The sequence below is a fragment of the Hakea prostrata genome, chromosome 7 (genome assembly GCF_041222555.1).
Source record: "Hakea prostrata isolate BN-2017 chromosome 7, UWA_Hpros_2, whole genome shotgun sequence".
In the NCBI taxonomy this organism is placed as follows: Eukaryota; Viridiplantae; Streptophyta; class Magnoliopsida; order Proteales; family Proteaceae; genus Hakea; species Hakea prostrata.
The window spans coordinates 25,460,100-25,479,249 of record NC_142606.1 but is presented as its reverse complement, the minus strand read 5'-3'; the positions used below and the strand labels follow the sequence as shown (position 1 = coordinate 25,479,249).

General features: G+C 34.7%; 1 pseudogene; it reads left to right on the top strand.

Moving 5' to 3' along the window:
• Positions 1-6,432: 6,432 nt before the first annotated feature.
• LOC149010801 (protein SRC2 homolog) lies at positions 6,433-7,794 on the top strand (annotated as a pseudogene).
• Positions 7,795-19,150: the final 11,356 nt, after the last annotated feature.

The following is a 19,150-nucleotide window of genomic DNA, read 5'->3' as shown; positions in this document are numbered from 1 at the left end:
TTTCTGTTTTCCACTTGTGACTGGTTTGGATTTTGTTTATGGTACATTTCGTTTACAGAATGTGCTTGAAGCATAATTGTTAACTCTGGGTCTAAGCTTTGGGGAAAACATGCTGTGCGCGATTTAATTAGTTTTTTTTTTTAGTAGCCGGCGAGTTTGTATTAGGGAAAATATTACTAATATAGGTGCTTGGATACGAATTCAAGACCTCTCCATGGGAGTTTGGTTTAAGCTTTTAATTAGTGACAATCTGATTTGATTATTCTTGCATATTCATATTGATTTTATGGATTGGATCAAATTTATAAGAAATGATTTAATTTTTATCAAAAGCATTGTAGAGCATTCAAAAAACAGGGGGCTCGACTTTAGTGCGGCGAATTGTGGAGATTTCGATCACAATTGTCCGTTTTAGTAGTGTGAAAATACACTTTTTGAAATGGACGATCAAGATCGAAATCTCGATTTCACGTAAAATAATGGATATAAATGTCATTCCTAATTAAAAACTAACTCCTCAATCCCTATTTATTCTTTCCTATCTTCTCTCTCATATTTTCTTCTTATTTATTCTCTTTTTTTTTTTCTATAAATGTGGGTTAAAAAAAATTTTGAAAAAAAATCTTATTAGGTATTCAAAATTTCATTCTTAATTAAAAACTAACTCTTCAATTTCTAGTTATTCTCTCATCTTTTCTTTCCTATTTATTCTCTTCTCATTCTATAAATGTGGGTTAAGAAAATTTTTAGGAAAAAAAAATCTTATTAGATATTCAAAATTTCATTCTTAATTAAAAAATAACTCATCACTCCCTATTTATTCTCTCCCTCTCTCCTTCCTTTCCTCCTATTTATTCTTTTCCCTTTCTATAAGCATGGATTAAGAAAATTTGGAAAAAAATTATATTCCACAATTAGGTTCTTTTTCTCTCTCTCAATTTATTTATCATTTTCTTTCTTTTTTTTTTTTGTTATTCTTTTTATTTAATTTTATATTTTTGATGTTTCTTTATTTATTCTGCAATTTTTGTTATTTGATTTTGTATTGTGATATTTAGTAAGATAATTACCATTGGTTTGCGGTTTTCAGCTCTACCAAGGAAAATTTTGGCTTGCATCTAACTTTTTAGGGGGGGTAAAATATTTAAGTCTATATATATATATATATATATATATATATATATATATATATATATATATATATATATATATATATATATATATTGTATTGTTGTTTTTACCAATATTTTGTGGGAGAAAAATGTCATTATCAATAATTTGCCCTTTTTTTCAAATATGTGTAGGCCCCACAAAATATATGTGGGTTATTCCCTAATATAATAAAAATAATTTAGAGGTGGGATCCTCAATATGTCATATAAAGGTTATCTGGCTTTCATTCTTCGACCCTAATATTGAATCCTGGGTCCGCTCTTATAAATGACACTGATTTTCAAACAACTATTTGTTGATGATCACATTCTTACACTAGCATCAAGGAAAATAAGTTTGTCCAGAAAAAAAGAATAAAAATAATTATTTGTGGATGATCAAATTCTTATATTAGCATCAAGGAGAACCTACTCCTATTACTTGTGAATATCAAAATAATCACTTAAAATTGGTTTAATAAAAAAATAATAAATAATCTGAATGCCATTTCATTTCCAGTGCTTTTAGTCGAGGGTAAAAGAATAATTCTGAACTTATGGTATAATCTTATGTAAAACTAAACTATCCGACGTAAACTAGTAAAAATTATTTTTACTGACAAGAAAATAAAGAGTTATGTACTATAAGCAAAAAAATTGAAGTTGTAAATTAAACTACACCATGTGTGAATTGGACTACCTCGTGCCCATGTTTTTTGGGTGAACGGCGCTTTTAATGCATATAGGGATGTAAACGTTATATATATAAACAAGAGTCGAATCATATGATTTTTTCATTAAGAGGTGTTGGTTTTACTAATTGCATATCAGGGGATTTAAATGTTATATTTATTTTAAACAAGAGCTCAAATCATCATGCCTCCATCTTCACTTGAATCCGGATCATCACCCCCGACGAGGGTATTGATCCCGCGGGTTTTCCACTAATTGTGGGCCCACTCTGCAAATGGTAAAAAAAAAAAAAAAAAAAAAAAAAAACCATCAAAAAACCCTCCCATCACTTTTTTTTTTGTGCTTTAAACCCCCCGGGGAGAACATCTTATCATCATTCCCTCCCATCTTCACTTTGCCCCTACCTTTCCACATCACCTACCGTAATCCTTAGCCCTGCATTTCCCCCACTCATACCCACTTTCCTTTGCCTTCCTCTACCATCTCTTTCAAGTTCCCCTATGTAATCCCTTGTTCTTTTTTCTTTATGTTTGATTTTACTTGCTACTACATGAATTCATTCTTCATGGTTATTACTTTTTGGGAGCGTGAGACGTGTTGGTCAATTTTCACACACCTCAGTTAATCTTCAAGGTAGCTTGTGTATGATTGATCTTTGTTGAGTATGGCTCATGCTTTACATTGTGTTGTCGATGGAAACGGAACAACGTCCCTAGAGCCTGTAGAGGATCCATATTTCTTTGTGTCTTGAAATTTCTTTACAGTTTCAGCTTAGGCTCGTAAATAGATGTGGCTTAGGATTTCTAAGCATGCACACACACACACACACAGAGAACAGAACATCTGTAATAGTTGTTTGAGAAGGATATAGTGAAAAACCTAATGCTGGACCACATACACACACATTGAACAGAACATCTGGAATAATTGTTTGAGAAGAATATAGTAACAACCTAATGCTGAACGTAACCTCACATTGAAGTGAACCAAGGTAAAATTTGTGTTTCATTCTTTCTTGTTTTCTATTTGATTGTGTGTGATTGATAGCTCTAATCTTAACAATCTTATACCTACATGTCTTCTTCACACATCTCGATTAATCCTCAAGATAGCTTATAGATAATTGATCTTATACCAGTCTTCTTTATTTTTTGATGAAAGAAAAAAACAACTCTAACCATCATTCCATTTCCCTCCCATCCCCACTTTGCCCATACCAACCCACTGGCACACCATCTTCCTGCCTTCTACCCTTTGCATTCCTCCCACTGACACCCACTTCTCCCTACCACCCACTACCATCCTTGTCAAGTTTCCCCAACACATAAAACCCTCATTCTCTTCCTTTCTTGAATTTTGATTTTGACCCCTCACTTTTTAAGAGTCGAAATTAGTTCCGTTGATGGAATCTTCATGGCTTCTCTTTCACATTGCTTCCCATTTGGCCACCAGACAGTGTGGACTGAAGAAGAAAGGTGAGGGCCGGGCAACAATCACAGAACTAAGAGTGGGGTTGCAGCCTTGCAGGAGCTGGGGACCAGAGAGAGTTACACACTTTGACCCACTTCGTTACACTAACTGACGTTTTTCCTGTTCTCACTATGTATATTCCCTGATGGTGCAGGAGTTGGCGCACGTGTCAATAGATGATTTTGGGCAAACCGATTGAGTTGATGTAGATCAGCAATTGCTTCCTTACATTTTCTTTTACTCTCTCAAAGGTTGGTTGTTTTTTTTTTTTTTCCTCACTTAAGTTGGGCCATAAGTCTTGATAGCTAACTTAAATGACAAAAATATATGATGGTCTGGTTGGTTACATGAGTCTGGAGATTTCAAACCTATGGAGTCATAATTCATAAAATTAACTATTAACCTGAATTTGTAGAAATTTTCAGTATAAAAAATTATTTGGTCAAAGTGATTTTTGTAAATGCACAAATGTTTAATGCTTTTTATAATAAAGGTGAAATCTTCAAATTTACATTTTTAGTATAAAAAGATAAAATTCTAGATTTAATGAATTCAAGGATTTTCGCAACCAAATTGGTATAAATCTAGCTTTTATGAATTTGGAGTCATGTAATCAAACAGGACCTTAAGAAATTACAAGTACCTACAATTTCTTTTCTGTTAACTTTGAAATTGAAATGATCATTTTATCTATGGAATCAAGAAAAATATAAATTTTTATTTTACCGAGCCTCCCTTAACCTTTTAAGTTTACGAAGAAAACTACCCACCACTGTGTTTGAAGCGGTGTTTATTTCCGTTGGATCTATTATTTCCATCAAGGTTGGTGAAATGAACCCTAGCTGTAGCAACTAGTTTGTGAGGAGGAAGCTCTGGTGTTGTTTCAAGCTGTGTCGCTCCAGATTTTAAAGCAACAGGTTTGAGAGATTTTTTGACCTTGACCAAGCACATACTTCATCTTTCTCTTTCTTGTTTGTGTTACAGGCAATTATTAACCCAAAATGGAAGAATTTAATAACCCCTGTTTCAGAAGAGGTGAATCAGCCAGTCAATTCAAATCCGCAGAAGGAATCTTAGTTCCATTTGATACTTTAGAACCTTTCTCTTGCAACTTATATGAAATTAATGAGTTTTCGTAAATGAGAATCTATTCTTTGTAGAGTTTCACATACATATAATTAAGAGGATATTTCGGAAAACATACTGAAATCCAGTATAAAGCTTGTGAAATCCTATGGTTTTTACTGGATTTTCTTTGTATGATGAACACAAATTTTCTCAATTTTATGAATAGTCCATATCGTTACATATTATGAAGCTTATAATCCATAACAATTATGCAGATGAGAATTCTTGTTTGTCGGCTGTTCAGCCCCGTTGCCAAGCCCACTCATTCGAAGTATTAGTTATTGTTGCTGCACAATCATGTTCGTCTCCTCAACCGGATGAACCTGCAAGAATAAGCTCGACCGGGGAGGTCGAGTGTCACCTCCGACGATCTAGTTAGGAATATCTCCGATTAAGGAAGACAAGAAAGCAAAATGAACAATAAAATTTAGAATAGTGAGCGCTCTATTCGGTGTACCTTTCTCTTGTGTCTTCTAACCTTTTTATAGGTTTTCTGGTGTTTGAATTTACCCAAGAATCATATTTTACCTTAGACTCTAATACGGATTCTAGTTCATGAGTCCTTTTCAAATACGTCTTCCTTGATCAGTGTCTAATTGTATTCGGTCTCCCTATTTGCTGACCGACCATGAGGTGGTCGATGAGTTAATTCTAACTTAACAAGTTCGGGTTAGATTCGACTAACTTGGTATAGATCAGAACTTGGTTTAGGCTAGTTTTATTTTCTCTTTATCAGTTATATTAATTAGACATGTGATTCTCTTTCTTGAGTTCGATTTTGTTCCTCTCTAGGGTAGTGTATAACATTTTCTTGAGTTTGGGATAAGGTGCAATTGGCTTGAAGTTTCTCCAGGAAGATTGAGTTCTTAACTTGGTGATTAAGTAATCCATTGTGCGTAATCTCAACCATTCATCTTGATCTAAAAGATTAAAGAGCTACGATGTATCTTTGCCACATCAGAGGTATGGAATTGGTATATAAACAATACATTCAGTATAAAGAAGAATAAGTTCAGTTACAATAACTCTGACATTTATTTTCTTCCAAGATCCAAAGAAAACATGCTTTTACGTGAATTGATTTTTTATAATTAAAAAGAATAGGGTTTATAGGGTTTTTTTTTTTTTTGAAAAGGAAATATCATATCATATAAAGAGTCCAAGATCTGGGCGACATTGGTCAAGGGTTTATAGGGTGATGAACTTGAATTTTGCATCGTAAATGTGCAACACTTGCTGTTTATGGATCAAAAGTTTGATCTTAATCGTACGTTTTACGAGTGGGTAAAAAGCGAGACGAATGATCAAAATTAAACCCTTGGGTAGCCAGCATCGAAATGCACAAGTCCGAATCCTCATCCCGTCAGGGGAGCACAGACTGCTCCCCAACGGCTTCCCAACCACACATACGTGGGGCCCACAGGTGAAAAATATTTTTTGAAAAAAAAAACTTCAAATTTTCACCTTTGAGCCCCATGTGTTTGTGTGGTTGGGAAGCCGTCGGGGAGCAGTCTGTGCTCCCCCGACGGGGTGAGGATCCGGACTCGAAATGCACGATACTAAAGTGAAACTGTACAATTGCAATTATTTATGAACTCCCTCCCATTCTGAAGCCTGACTACTGACCCACAAAGTGATTTAAGTATAAACGTCCAGCCGGCTAACATGGTTAGTTCATACTTAATCATATAGTTCAACTAACAGGCGTTGACGAGTTTTTAGAAGCTCACGCCGTCACATAACGGACTTCGCATCTACAACATTCTACCACCGTTGAATTGTAATTTACAAGTTTATCAGAAACTCGAACCGGGATCCGGATCGGTCTCGATCAAAACCCATTCAAGAATCGGATTAGACTCGGACAAATCGAAAGCCGATTCAAGATAGGAAGGATAAAATAAAAGTATTTCATGTGTAATTTTCTAGAAAACGCGGTGTATTTAAATGGGGTTAGCTTTCTATCTTGAAAGTCAGCTGACGCGTCGCCGTTTCCTTAAGGCATTTGGTCTCCACGACGGGAGAACACAAGAAGTTTCAGGGTCTCTCTTCTTCTTTTCTTATATAAATCCACCCATTGAGGTCTTCGAGGTTCACTTGTTCTTATCTCTTCTAGGATTCTTTCTTCTCTCTGCCCAGACTTTTTTTCTTTGAAACATGGAGTATCGACCGTTAGAACTCACTGTAATCTCTGCTAAAGATATCAAAGATGTTAAGTTGATAGGAAAGATGGATGTGTTCGTCGTTGTTACTCTTGGTGGTGATTCCAAAACGAAGCAGAAGACACCAATCGATAGAGATGGTGGGACGAACCCTAATTGGAATTACCAGATGAAATTCAACATCGATGAAGCTGCGGCTCAGAAAGGTGGTCTTGTTCTTGTTTTCAAACTCTTGAGCGAACGTACCCTTGGTGGCGAGAAAGAAATCGGCGACGTACATGTTCCGGTGAAGGAGCTTCTTGAAGGCGCCGGAAAAGGGAATGCCGCCCAATTCGTCAGTTATCAGGTGAGGAAGCCGAGTGGTAAAGCGAAAGGACAATTGAATTTCTCGTATAAATTCGGCGAGAAAGTTTCTGCTCCGATGCCGGCAGCTTCGAAAGCAGGTGAGCCTGTTACAGCTTATCCGGCAGCCGTAGGGACTGGTGCTGCGTACGCAGCAGCAGCTGGTTCTAGCAGTGCTTATGCAGCTTATCCACCGCCACCGCAGCAGCAAGGAGCTTATCCACCGCCGGCGGGATATCCGCAGCCAGTTGCAGGTTATGGCGGCTATCCACCAGCACCACCACCAGGTGGATACCCATATCCACCACCACAACCAGCTTATGGGTATGCACCGCAGCAGGGTTACCCAAACCAGCCTGTGCAGCAGCCGCAGAAGAAGAAGAATAACTTTGGATTGGGATTGGGAGCTGGGTTGCTGGGAGGTCTTTTAGTGGGAGATATGATTGGTGGATGCAAGTGGTTGTGGTGGTGGTGGTGGTTGTGGTGGCGGTGGCGGCGGTTGTGGTGGTGGTGGTTGCGGCGGTGGGGGTTGTGGTGGTTCTTGATTTCTGATTTCTGTTTTCCACTTGTAACTGGTTTGGATTTTGTGTATCTTTACATTTCGTTTATAGAATGTGCTTGATCTGCTTAACAGAATTTTCTTAATTTCTTCGAATCCTTCTTCTTGCTCCAACTATTCTTATTTGCTGACTGTCACTGACAGTCTTGTCAGCAAGCATCATGTCAGCGGAAGAAACTGCCACTGATCCTGAATTCTGCCGGAATCAGCTGGAAATTCTGGATCGTAATTATGTATGATTCCAAGAGCAATGTCTATCAATCTAAAAAAAATTAAAAAAATTAAAAAACCCAGAATCCGATAAAATTAAATAAAAAATTCAATGATTCTTTTTTATTCCTTTTCTTTTTTCCAAAAGAAAAAACATAGGAGGAACAATCATAATTATTAACTCCGGGTCTAAGCTTTTGGGAAAACATGCTGTGCACGGCGTAAAAAAACTATTGATATTATTTTTTAATTTAAAATCAAGTGATTAATAATTGTGTGCACGACCGAGATTTTTTTTCCTAATATTTTAAGCACAATTTGATTATTATTATTATTATTATTATTTTTTATAGCAGGGCAGTTAGGTGAGGGAATATTACTAATATAGGTGTCATCAGAAGGGTGTGAATCTAAACTCAAGACCTCCCATGCGAGTTTGGGCTGTTAACCATTGACGAATTTGATTTGATTATCCTTGCATGTTCATATTGATTTTATGGATTGGATCAAGTATATAAGAAATAATTTAATTTTTATCAAAAGTATTGAAGAGCATTTAAAAAAGAGGGGGTTCGACTTTAGTGCTGCGAACTATAGAGATTTCGATCTCAACCGTTCGTTTTTTCAAACTTGGGAAAATACCGTTTATTTTTCAAATACATGAAAATACACTTTTTAAAAATAGACTATCAAGATCAAAATCTTGATCTTTGGTGCTGCATATTAATTGCGTAATACCCAAACAACTTTTAGAAAGAAGTTATGTATTACTATTTATTTCTTCGATTTTGACTTTATATAAATAACATTGATTTTCAAACAACTATTTATTGATGATCACGTTCTTACACTGGCATCAAGAAAAAAAATTGTCAAAAAAAAAAAATACTAGCATCACCGATAACCTATTCCTATTGCTTGTGAATATCAAAATAATCACTTAAAATTGGTTTAATAAAAAAATGATAAATAATCTGAATGCCTTCCCATTGCCAGTGCTTTTAGTTTTAGTTTTTGGTAAATCCAGTGCTTTTAGGCTCTTTTTGGTATCAATTATCATTGTCAATTATGAGAAATTTTCATTATTTTAAATTGTTTGGCATCTATCCTGAATTTTATTTTTATTTAAAATAATAGAAAAACCTCCAAAATCCATAATGAACTTTTTATCCATTATGGATTATGATGAGAATTTCATTATCTTCATTTGTGTAAGTTTACTTAAAGTTCTATAAGTAAGATGAGGGTAAAATAGTCAATACACATTCTTTTATAACAACCATACTTTGTCCTTCTTTTCTCACTTGTTTACTATCATTTTTAATAATTTTTTATCTTGACACCAAACTTATTTTCCATTTCATAATTTATTTTCAATAAAATTCACCAAACCATTTTTCATTCTTGACCAATAATGAATTCTTGTACTTATTTATTTTAAATAGGCATAATAGATAATGAGAATTGATACCAAAAAGAGCCTTAGTTAAGGTTAAAATAATTTTTTTCTTAATAGAATTATTCTATACTTATAGTATAACATTATCAAAATTATCATTGTCTTATGTAAAACAAACTATCCGACGTAAACTAGTAAAGATTATTTTTATTGAAAAAAAAAAAAAAGAGTTATGTATTATAAGCCAAAAAAATTTTTGAATATTATAAATTATCCTACTCCATGTGTGAATTGGACTACCTCATACCTATTGGTTTTTTGTGGGAGTGTATAAGGCGCTTTTAATCCATATAAGGGATGTAGATGTTATATATATATATATATATATATATATATATATATATATATATATATATATATATATATATATATATATATATATATATATATATTCATAAACAAGAGTCGAATTCTATGATTTTTTTACTAAGAGATGTTTGTTTTACTAATTGCGCATTCAGCAATGGTCACCTCATACCCATTTTCTTTTATATTCTTAAAAGAACCTCTTATCATCATTCCCTCCCACCTTTACTTTGCCCCTACCTTTCCACTATCACCTACCCTATTCCTTAGCGCTTTCCATTTCCCCCACTTATACCCACTTTCCTCTGCCATCCACTACCATCTCTTTCAAGTTCCCCTACGTAATCCCTTTTGCTTTTTTCTTTCTTGATGTATGATTTTACGGTTTTTACCACACCACATGGATTCATTTTTCATGGTTATTATTTTTTGGGAACATGAGACGTGTCTGTCAATTCTCATACGTCTCAGTTAATCTTCAAGGTAGCTTGTGTATGATTGTTTGTTGAGTTTGACTCATGCTTCACATTATGTTGTATACGGACAAGGAGTAACACCCCCGAAGCCTATAGAGGATCCACATTTCTTTGAGCCTTGAAGTTTTTTTACAGTTTGGATTTAGACCCAAGAATAGTAGTGACTTAGGGTTTCGAAGCACGTGCGTGTATGTATATATATAGAATTGCAATACAATTGAAAAAGATAAAGATCCTTAGACAATATAGAGAACAGCTTGATGTTGCAATCGAACAAACCACCAACGAAGGAGGTTGAGTTACACCTTAAATGTTGTCTTTAAGGTAATTGATGTACCGAACTACCAAAGGTTCTTCGCACCATCATCTCCAATATAAAACAACTTTCAACTAGAAAATGATGTAGTTCTTCTAGTCCCTTTAAGGAACCAAAAGTTATAGTATAGCACTAAAACAAATTCAAAAGATGAGACTTTTAAAACAATAAACACAAACAATGCAAATGTGAGGAGTGTCTCTATTACACACCACATGCAATGAAGGGGTTGGGTATATATAGGCCCAAACCATGCCTTATACCCCCTTGAGATTCTCAAAACAATGAATTGGGTCATTGAATCACAATGACTCACCTCCTCCAAAGGAGAAGAATTAATTCCCTACTAATGGATAATCAATAGACTTGTCCCTTCTCACTAATGAGAATAAACCACCTTGATCTAACCTCCCCACTAAATGGAGAATTAATTCTCATAGTCACCTCTTTTGTATGAATTGGATTTAATCCATTCAATAACTGTAACTCCACTTATTCATAAATGGTCATGAAGTTGCAATAAGAATTGAGTCAATAGTTAGATTAGAATAAATTATACCCTACAAGTATGCCCACCTCATCACCATGATCAAGACATTTAAGATTCTCATATCAATTGCAATTGATATCATAATCACCCTACACCCCATAATCAATGTTATGAAGGTCCTCCTTTACTCATGGGTGCCTCAGTACCACCCTTACTTCATAGGTCCCACACAATAATAATACAATTAGAATAAAAAAAAAATGCAAAAACTAATTTTGAAACTTAATATAGATTTTAATAAAAAAAAACTTAACACTATTGGATTGTGTGTGGTTGATCGCTCTAATCCCAACAATCTTATTCCCATCTTCTTTATTTTTTGATGAAAAAAAAAAAAAAAAAACTCTTACCATCATCCCCACCACCCCACACCCCTCACTTTTTAGGAGTCAAAACTAGTTTGGTTGATGGATTCTTCATGGCTTCCCATTTGGCCACTAGACAGTGTGAACTGAAGAAGACAAGGTTGATAGAAGAAAGGTGAGGGCCGGGCATCATCAATCGCGGAACTAAGAGTGGGGTTGCAGGTAGGGGGCAAGTTTGGCCTTGGCGGCCCTGAGCCCGCCCTGAGCCCGAATAGGGCTTGGGCTAAAGATTTTGGCCCTAAGGGCGGATTAGGGCCAAAATATTCTGGCCCTGAACTAGGGCCAAGGGCAGGCCTGGGATTACTCTCGCCCCCGCCGTCACCCGCCTTGATTTTTGGCCCCGACCCAAGCCCCCCGATTTTGGCCCCGATCTTGGCCCCGACCTGCACCCCGATTTTGGCTCCCGATCTTGGTCCCGACTCGGGCCCCGATTTTGGCCCCGATCTTGGCCTTGATTTTGGCCCTGATCCTAGCCCTGATTTTGGCCCTGATCTTGGCCCTGATATTAGTCCTGATCCTGACCCTGATTTGAGTCTAAAGACTCTGGACCCTCCACCCACATGGAGATGAATTAATTGTAATACATATGGGTGGATACTTGACACGTGTCCAATTTTAGAAACATGATCATGTTTTGTAGAAATTTAATAAAAATAAATTATAACCTCATTACCAATGTAATAAGCATCTATTTGATTTTGGCTCTGATCCTGACCCTAATTTTGGCTCTAATCTTAATATTAATTTGACAATGATCATGTACTACAGTACTAGATTTTTACCCTGATCTTCATACTAACATTGATATGATTATTGATTTTGACATTTAGTCACTTTGATCATATTAGACTATAAATTCATTTTTTATATTATTTTTAAGGTAATTTTTATTTTTCCAACGGTCATTTTTAGTTCAATAAAATATTGATTTTGATTTTTGACTAAGGCGAGATAATATATTATAAATAATAAAAACTATTACATAAAGAATTACTATCTAACAAACCTATACCCCAACTTTTCATCATGAATATCTAACAAATCTACTGTGATATTTCAAAAAAATTTATTTAAAACATATAGTTATGTTTGTAACTAAAACATCATTTTCTTTAACTATGAAAAAAATACATTTTTTTTTGTTGAATACTAAATTATCGTCGATTTACTTGTTAACAAGGTTTTGAATATGAATTTTTTTGTATTGAATAAAGATATCAATCTATTGAATAGTTGTGAATGAAAACATACCTACCTACGGCGTAAGTTATTGACTTTGAAGATAAAATTTTCATTCATAAGATTTCTTTTGAATTTTGAATCTCTGATGTTTCTAAGTTTACAAAAAGGGTTTGTGTGACATTTTCTGTAATTGACTTGACTTTCAAATATGCCTAAATTTAATTACAATTTTTCTCTATACTTATTCTATTTCATGAATAATTTTAACTCTTTACTATTGGAGAAAAACCAAAGGAAAACACAGAATAAAAGAGAGAGAGAGAGAGAGAGAGAAACTTGGGGGAAAGACAAATTGGAAATTTGGAATGAAGTTTGACAATTGTCTTAGAAGTTAGAAATTAATTGAGAATTGAGATAAATCTTTTTCTTTTTCCCTTCAAGCTTACATATAATAACCATAATTTTCATCGAATAGCAAATTAAAAAACTCTAAAAATTTGGATTTCTCTATTTCTCTAAAATCTAAATGTATATAAATAATTAAATACATATTGAATATAAGTTTTTTATTAGTTGTTGACATCTTTACTATTTTATTTTCTAGAATTGAGTTTGGAATTTAAGAATTTAATTACTTTAATATGTATTTTAATTACTACCTATCTTACATTTGATATTTACGACCAAAGATATGGCCAATTAAAGCTAGGGATAATGCCAATTAGGGCCCTAATCAGGCAATCGGTCAGGACATGGCCAATTAGGGGCCAGGATGCCAAAGGCCAATCGTGGCTAATCGGGCAATCGGGGCAAACCCATCCCGACCCAACCCACTTAGGGCCAATTAGGGCGTGGAATGGGCAGCTTGGCCCCAGAGGGCTTAAGGCCAGGGACAATAATCATTGAGATTGCAAAAGCCCGGCCCAGTTGCAGCCCTAGTTGTAGGCTTGCAGCCTTGCAGGAGCTGGGGACCAAAGAAAGTTACACACTTTGATCCACTTTAACTTTTTAAATTTACGAAAAACCTCCCTAACTTGAAAATACCCACCACCAGGGTTGGTGAAATGAACCCTAGCTCTAGCGACTGGTTTGTGAGGAGGAAGCTCTGGTGCTGGTTCAAGCTGCATAGCTACGGCTTCTGGATTTTGAAGCAACAGGTTTGAGAGATTTTTTGACCTCAACCAAGTACATACTAGTACTTTTGTTATCATTTTTTTTTGGGTAGAAACTTTTGTTATCATTTACTTCCTTAAAACTTCATCTTTCTCTTCCTTGTGTTATAGGCAACTATTAACCCAAAATGGAAGAAATTAAGAATCCCTGTTTCAGATTCAAATTCAAATTCTAACGGCTTGAAAACGATCTTCAATGGTATCTAAGCAAACCAAACCACTTGTTAACTCATATTTGTTTGGGATGGAAACTTCTGAACCAACCATTAAGATTGATAAACAGCAACAACAGCAGATAAGGAGAAAAAATTTCAAGAAATTCTCAAGTTTTTCCTCTTTGAGATCTTCTAAAATCAAAAGTGGTAAGACTTGCAAAGCTCGGTGATCCAATTGGATCACAGAAGAAAATAGAAGAGAAAATTTGAAGAATTTGCAAAAGAAGAAATGAATAAAGAATCTAGGGATTGGAGAAGCGGCACTACCCGTGAAGACGGGAATGACAACGGCATGGGAGGAGCAGTGGTCACCGGTTTTCAAAGGAAAAAATGAGTTGGATGAGAGAAATTATGTACCGTTAGATTAGAATTATACACTTGTCATTTATCTAATGGTTATAAAAAAGTTTAGATTTTTCTTCAACTTATGACAAAATGATCATTTCAATTCCGATTTCAAAGATAACATAAAAAAGGAAAAAAACTGTAGGTAACTTAACATTTTGCCACTTAAATAGGCAGTCAAGAATAATTTCTCTTTTGTTGATGAAAATCTGTTTTCAAAGGCTCGTATTAGTTTTTCGAGTGTGGATCATTTCCTTTGATGGAAAGCACAGAGTGCTCTCTCGACAGTTTTACAACCACAAGTTATGTGGAGCCTATAAGTAAAAAATAATAAAATATTTAAAAAAAAAAAAAAAAACCCATCACCCTAATCCTGGAGGACCCTCTGTAATTTGTGGTCAATAGCCGTCGAAATCCTCGTAAGGGGAGTTGATCGAGACTCATTCCCTCTTGGGTTAATTGAGCACGTCAGTGATGTAAAGTAAAGCAGATCCCAACACTGACATTAAGAAGGTGAATTTTAGAGGCTGATGGTTATGGACTTCATTGTAAGTTTCCTTCTCCACGGCAAGAGATAAATACTTATTGTGATCTTTAATACCATGCACCATAGACGGGTCATAGGTGGGCTTTTACGCCAAGTTTACGCCATTCACAAGGAACATGATGGTCCTTCTACCCAAGGAACGATATCTCGCTGGGATTCGTTGGTTCGCCACCCGGCGAACCAGGCAAACCAACGAGATTTCGCTGACGCCGTAGCCAGTGATATCGCTGCTGGCTGCTGCTATTCCTTTCTCTTTCTCTCTTTCTTTCTTCTTCTTCTTCTCTGGCGATGTCGCCCCAACCAATCCACCTCTCTCTTCCGTTTTCTTTCTTTCTCTCTTTCTTTCTTCTTCTCCTCCTCCGGCATTGTTGCAGAGTCTATACGAGCCATTCCTCCTCTCCCCGTTTATTTATTTTTCTCTTTTTCTTTCTTCTTCTTCTCCTCCGGAGATGTCGCCGCTGCTATCAATTTCACGATCATCAACCCAAAAAACAGTTTTGAACCGGAAAATCGTCGATTTCCGGAAAAATTTTAAAGTTTCGCTAGAAAATCGTAGTTTCATTCGATTTTCCGGCGAAAAAATGAAATCTCGATTTCGATGAGATATTTATTTCGCCCACTGGCGAACTGGGTGAATTTCGCGAAATGTGGTTCCTTACTTCTACCATCTCTTAAGCAGGTGCATATGATATCTCCATGGATCTAAATTTAGTAAAATTAATCAAGGTGCACATAAACTATTTCGGGCTAACTTAGTTCTCAAAATTAAAAAATAAAAATAAATAAAAAAATCATATAAGTAATTTCAAAGAATAAAGAATTAGGCATATAAATAAAAATCAAATTTCAATATTGTTGAAACAAACTAGCCTTTGTTACAACGCGGAGGCACATATCCGAAGAAAAAAAAAAAAAAAAAGAAAAGAAAAGAAAGGGGGGAATCGGAATTGGAAGTAGTGAATCAACCAGTCAATTCAAGTCCGCAGTAGGAATCTTAGTTCCATCTGATTTTTAGACCCTTTCTCTTGCAACTTACTTGAAATTAATGAGTTTTTGTAAATGAGAATCTATCATTTGTAGAGCTTCACATACATATAATTAGGAGGATATTTCGGAAAACAGACTAAAATCCAGTATAAGTTTGTGAATCCTATGGTTGTTACTGATTTTTCTTTGTATGATTATTTGATTAACAAATTTTTTCTCAATTTTATGAAGAATCGATATCGTTATATATTATATTATGAAGCTTACAATCCATAACAATTATGCAGGTGAGGATTCTTGTTTGTGGGCTCAGCCCGGTCGCCAAGTCCACTCATTCGGAGTTTTAGTTATATTGGTTAGACATGTGATTCTCTTTCTCAAGGTACAACTTATCACCCAATTTCGGTGTGATATCTGCCCCAGAGAACTGAAATCGCCCCCGAAACAAGATTTGCAGGAGTTTCTCACCAAACTAGCTATATATATTACAACTTCAAAAAAAAAAAAAGTGTTTTACAACTTAAACTTTAATTTAAAAAATAAAATAAATGCATTATTTATTTCAAGTAGCTCCCACATGCATTTAATACACATTTTTTCGTGGCCGAGTTCCCACGTTCCACAACTCCAGCCTATCTCACATGCATTTAATACACATTATTTATTTCAAGTTTATTTCAAGTAGGTCCTACATGCATTTAATACACATTATTTATTTCAAGTAGGTCCCAATTGCATAGGGAACTGGGGTGGGGGCACTACCCAGCAAACTGAGCGAAATATCGATCCTTCTTACTGTAAAAAAAAAAATAGTGTGTTAAGACCTCTAAGAAGCAATAGATTTTTAGGTTTCATAGCAGTAATTACTGAGACTTCAAGAAGGAGAGGGAAAATGTGGGAGGGGATACACAACCACAAGTGGGGGAAAGTGGTGAGAGTTAATTATTTTATATATATGAGGATTGTCGTAATCTTAAAGAGATTTGAACTCTTGACCTCATAATTATAAATTGTTTATCTTTATCAAATAAGCCAACTTCTATGGTTTGATCATCTTTTCCCGAGTTTTTATTTCTTTCATCTTGTTTGGGTGCCGTGATATATCATTATTTAGATGGCCAACAATAGTTATTAGTAACTAAGACTATGGACTTTCTAGAAAAAACGAAAAAGAGAAGAAAATACTAAAACCATGGAATTATGCCTCAGGGTAATCTTGTAATGTTTTCTTTGACTCTTCCCCTCCATTGTTATCATATTCTTTTAAATAGTGTAGGTTGTGTTAGCCAAAATTGATAATATAATAAGGGGAATCAAAGAATTAAGAGAAGATCTGGAAAGACAAAACTTGAACCGAAAAAGAAGAGTAAAGGAAAACTGGTAGCGTGGCGGTGGCGTTATCATCCTCAATTATGATGATTCGCCCCGATGCTAAGGATTGTTTGACGATCGACGATGAGTTTGACGTGGATCTACCACGATAGAACAACCTCGCAAAATGATAAGTATTGCATTCTCTTCATTATATGCCGTTCCTTCTATCACCACACGATTCAAACATGACACTAAACTCAAAGCCAAACTCAAAACAAAACTCACAAACGTTTTAAGAAGACTCTTAAATCACACTTAACATTCTTCTTTGAAAACACACCACAACTACCTATCTTCACCAAGGGGGATCCTTATTTATGGAGGAATTCTATGTCTCTTTAACTAGCTTAAAAGATGAAAAGCCATAGTCATTATTCCCCAAACTTAATGAATTAAGTTATGGAAATGAAAAGCTTTATTAATAACCAAGCTAGAAACGAGAAGTTTCTTGAAAATCAAGAGTCCCCAAAACCCTCCATAATTATCTTAGGGAAATGAGAAGTTTGTTGTTAGGAAATAAAAGATCCCATAACCTCCATTCATGAATTCTCTTAGTGCAATGAATCATCAAATAATCCATTGGTATTTCATGTACGTATTTCCACAAATTCATTTATTTTCACAAACTCTCCATATGAATAATTTTCATTCACATTCACTCATGCTCAACGAGCATATTCCAAGGTTGTATATTTCCTCTGAATTTTAAGTTTAAATAAATTATTTTTTCACAAAAGAAAGAAAATGAGATTTATAGAAAATTCTCTCATAAATAAGCTTATGACTTATATCTTTTTGGTATAGTTATCATCCTCAATTATGATAATTTTTCACTATTTTAAATTGTTTGACATCTATTATCAGTTTTATTTTTATTTAAAATAATAGAAAAACCTCCAAAATGGTAAGAATTTCATTCTCTTCATTTATATGCAAGTTTACTTAAAATTTGACAATTAAAATAAGAATAAAATAGTCAATACACATTATTTTATAAAAATCAAACTTTTTCCTTCTTTTCTCACTTGTTCACAATTATTTTCTAACATTTTTTTTATTTTCAACAAAATTCACCAAACTATTTTTCATTGTAATGAATTATTGTATTTTTTTTTAAATAGATATAATAGAGAATGAGAATTGATACTTAAAAAGAGCCTTAGATGTGAAATGTTCAATGCATGAGAGTGGGTGGAGCGAGGGATTGTTTATGTGTTAATTAGTGAAGAAAAAAATCAAAAACTTATGTGCTAGTTATTTATACAAAATTATACCTATTATGAAATAACAGTTTTATTCCTTTAGAAGAAAAAAAAATCTATCTCTATTGATATTGATACCGAAAAAGGAAAAAAGAAGTGATGGGAAAAAATTATGAGAAAAAATGAAGAAGAAGTGTTGAGTATGGCTCATGCTTATCATTGTGTTGTCGACGGATACGAAGGTCCATGTTTATGTGGGCCTCAATATTTCTTTATAATTTGGGCTTGGGCCCATGAATAGCAATGGGTTAGGGTTTATATATATATATTCTTGTAACAGAACATTGTAAGTTTTTGTTTTTGAGAAAAATATAGTAAAAAACCTAATATGGTACGTAGCCTCATATTTCTCATTCTCTATTGTTTTTTATTTGATTGTGTATGATTGATTCATCGCTTTAATCTAACAAGAAGGAAAGATGAGAAGACCGAACGAGTTGAGTTTAGCCTAAAGCTTCAACCCTGAGTCTGGTTGAACTCGGAGTTAGAAAATCTAATCTGCACAGCTAAGATTTCCAAGACCTGTTTGGGTAGAGCAGATCATGACGAACTTGGACCATCCGAGCCAAGGTTGCTTCTTATTTTCACGGTTCTGATCTCACCCTGGTGCAGCTGGACGGTGGAAAAACAATTCTCATAATAAACGTTTTTTTTCCATTCCTGGAACGAGTTAATCAAACATCAAATTATTCTAGAAATACTTTTAGAACAGGTTTGTCAAACAGAAAATGTTCTTTAAGCATAAAAACATGTAAAAATGATTTTACGTAAGAACGGGTCGTACACTAGAAACGTTACCAAACGCATATTATATTTCTACCCAAATAGCCGATGAAAGGGCATTTCTCAAAATTGACAAGGATAATTGATCCCAAAAAG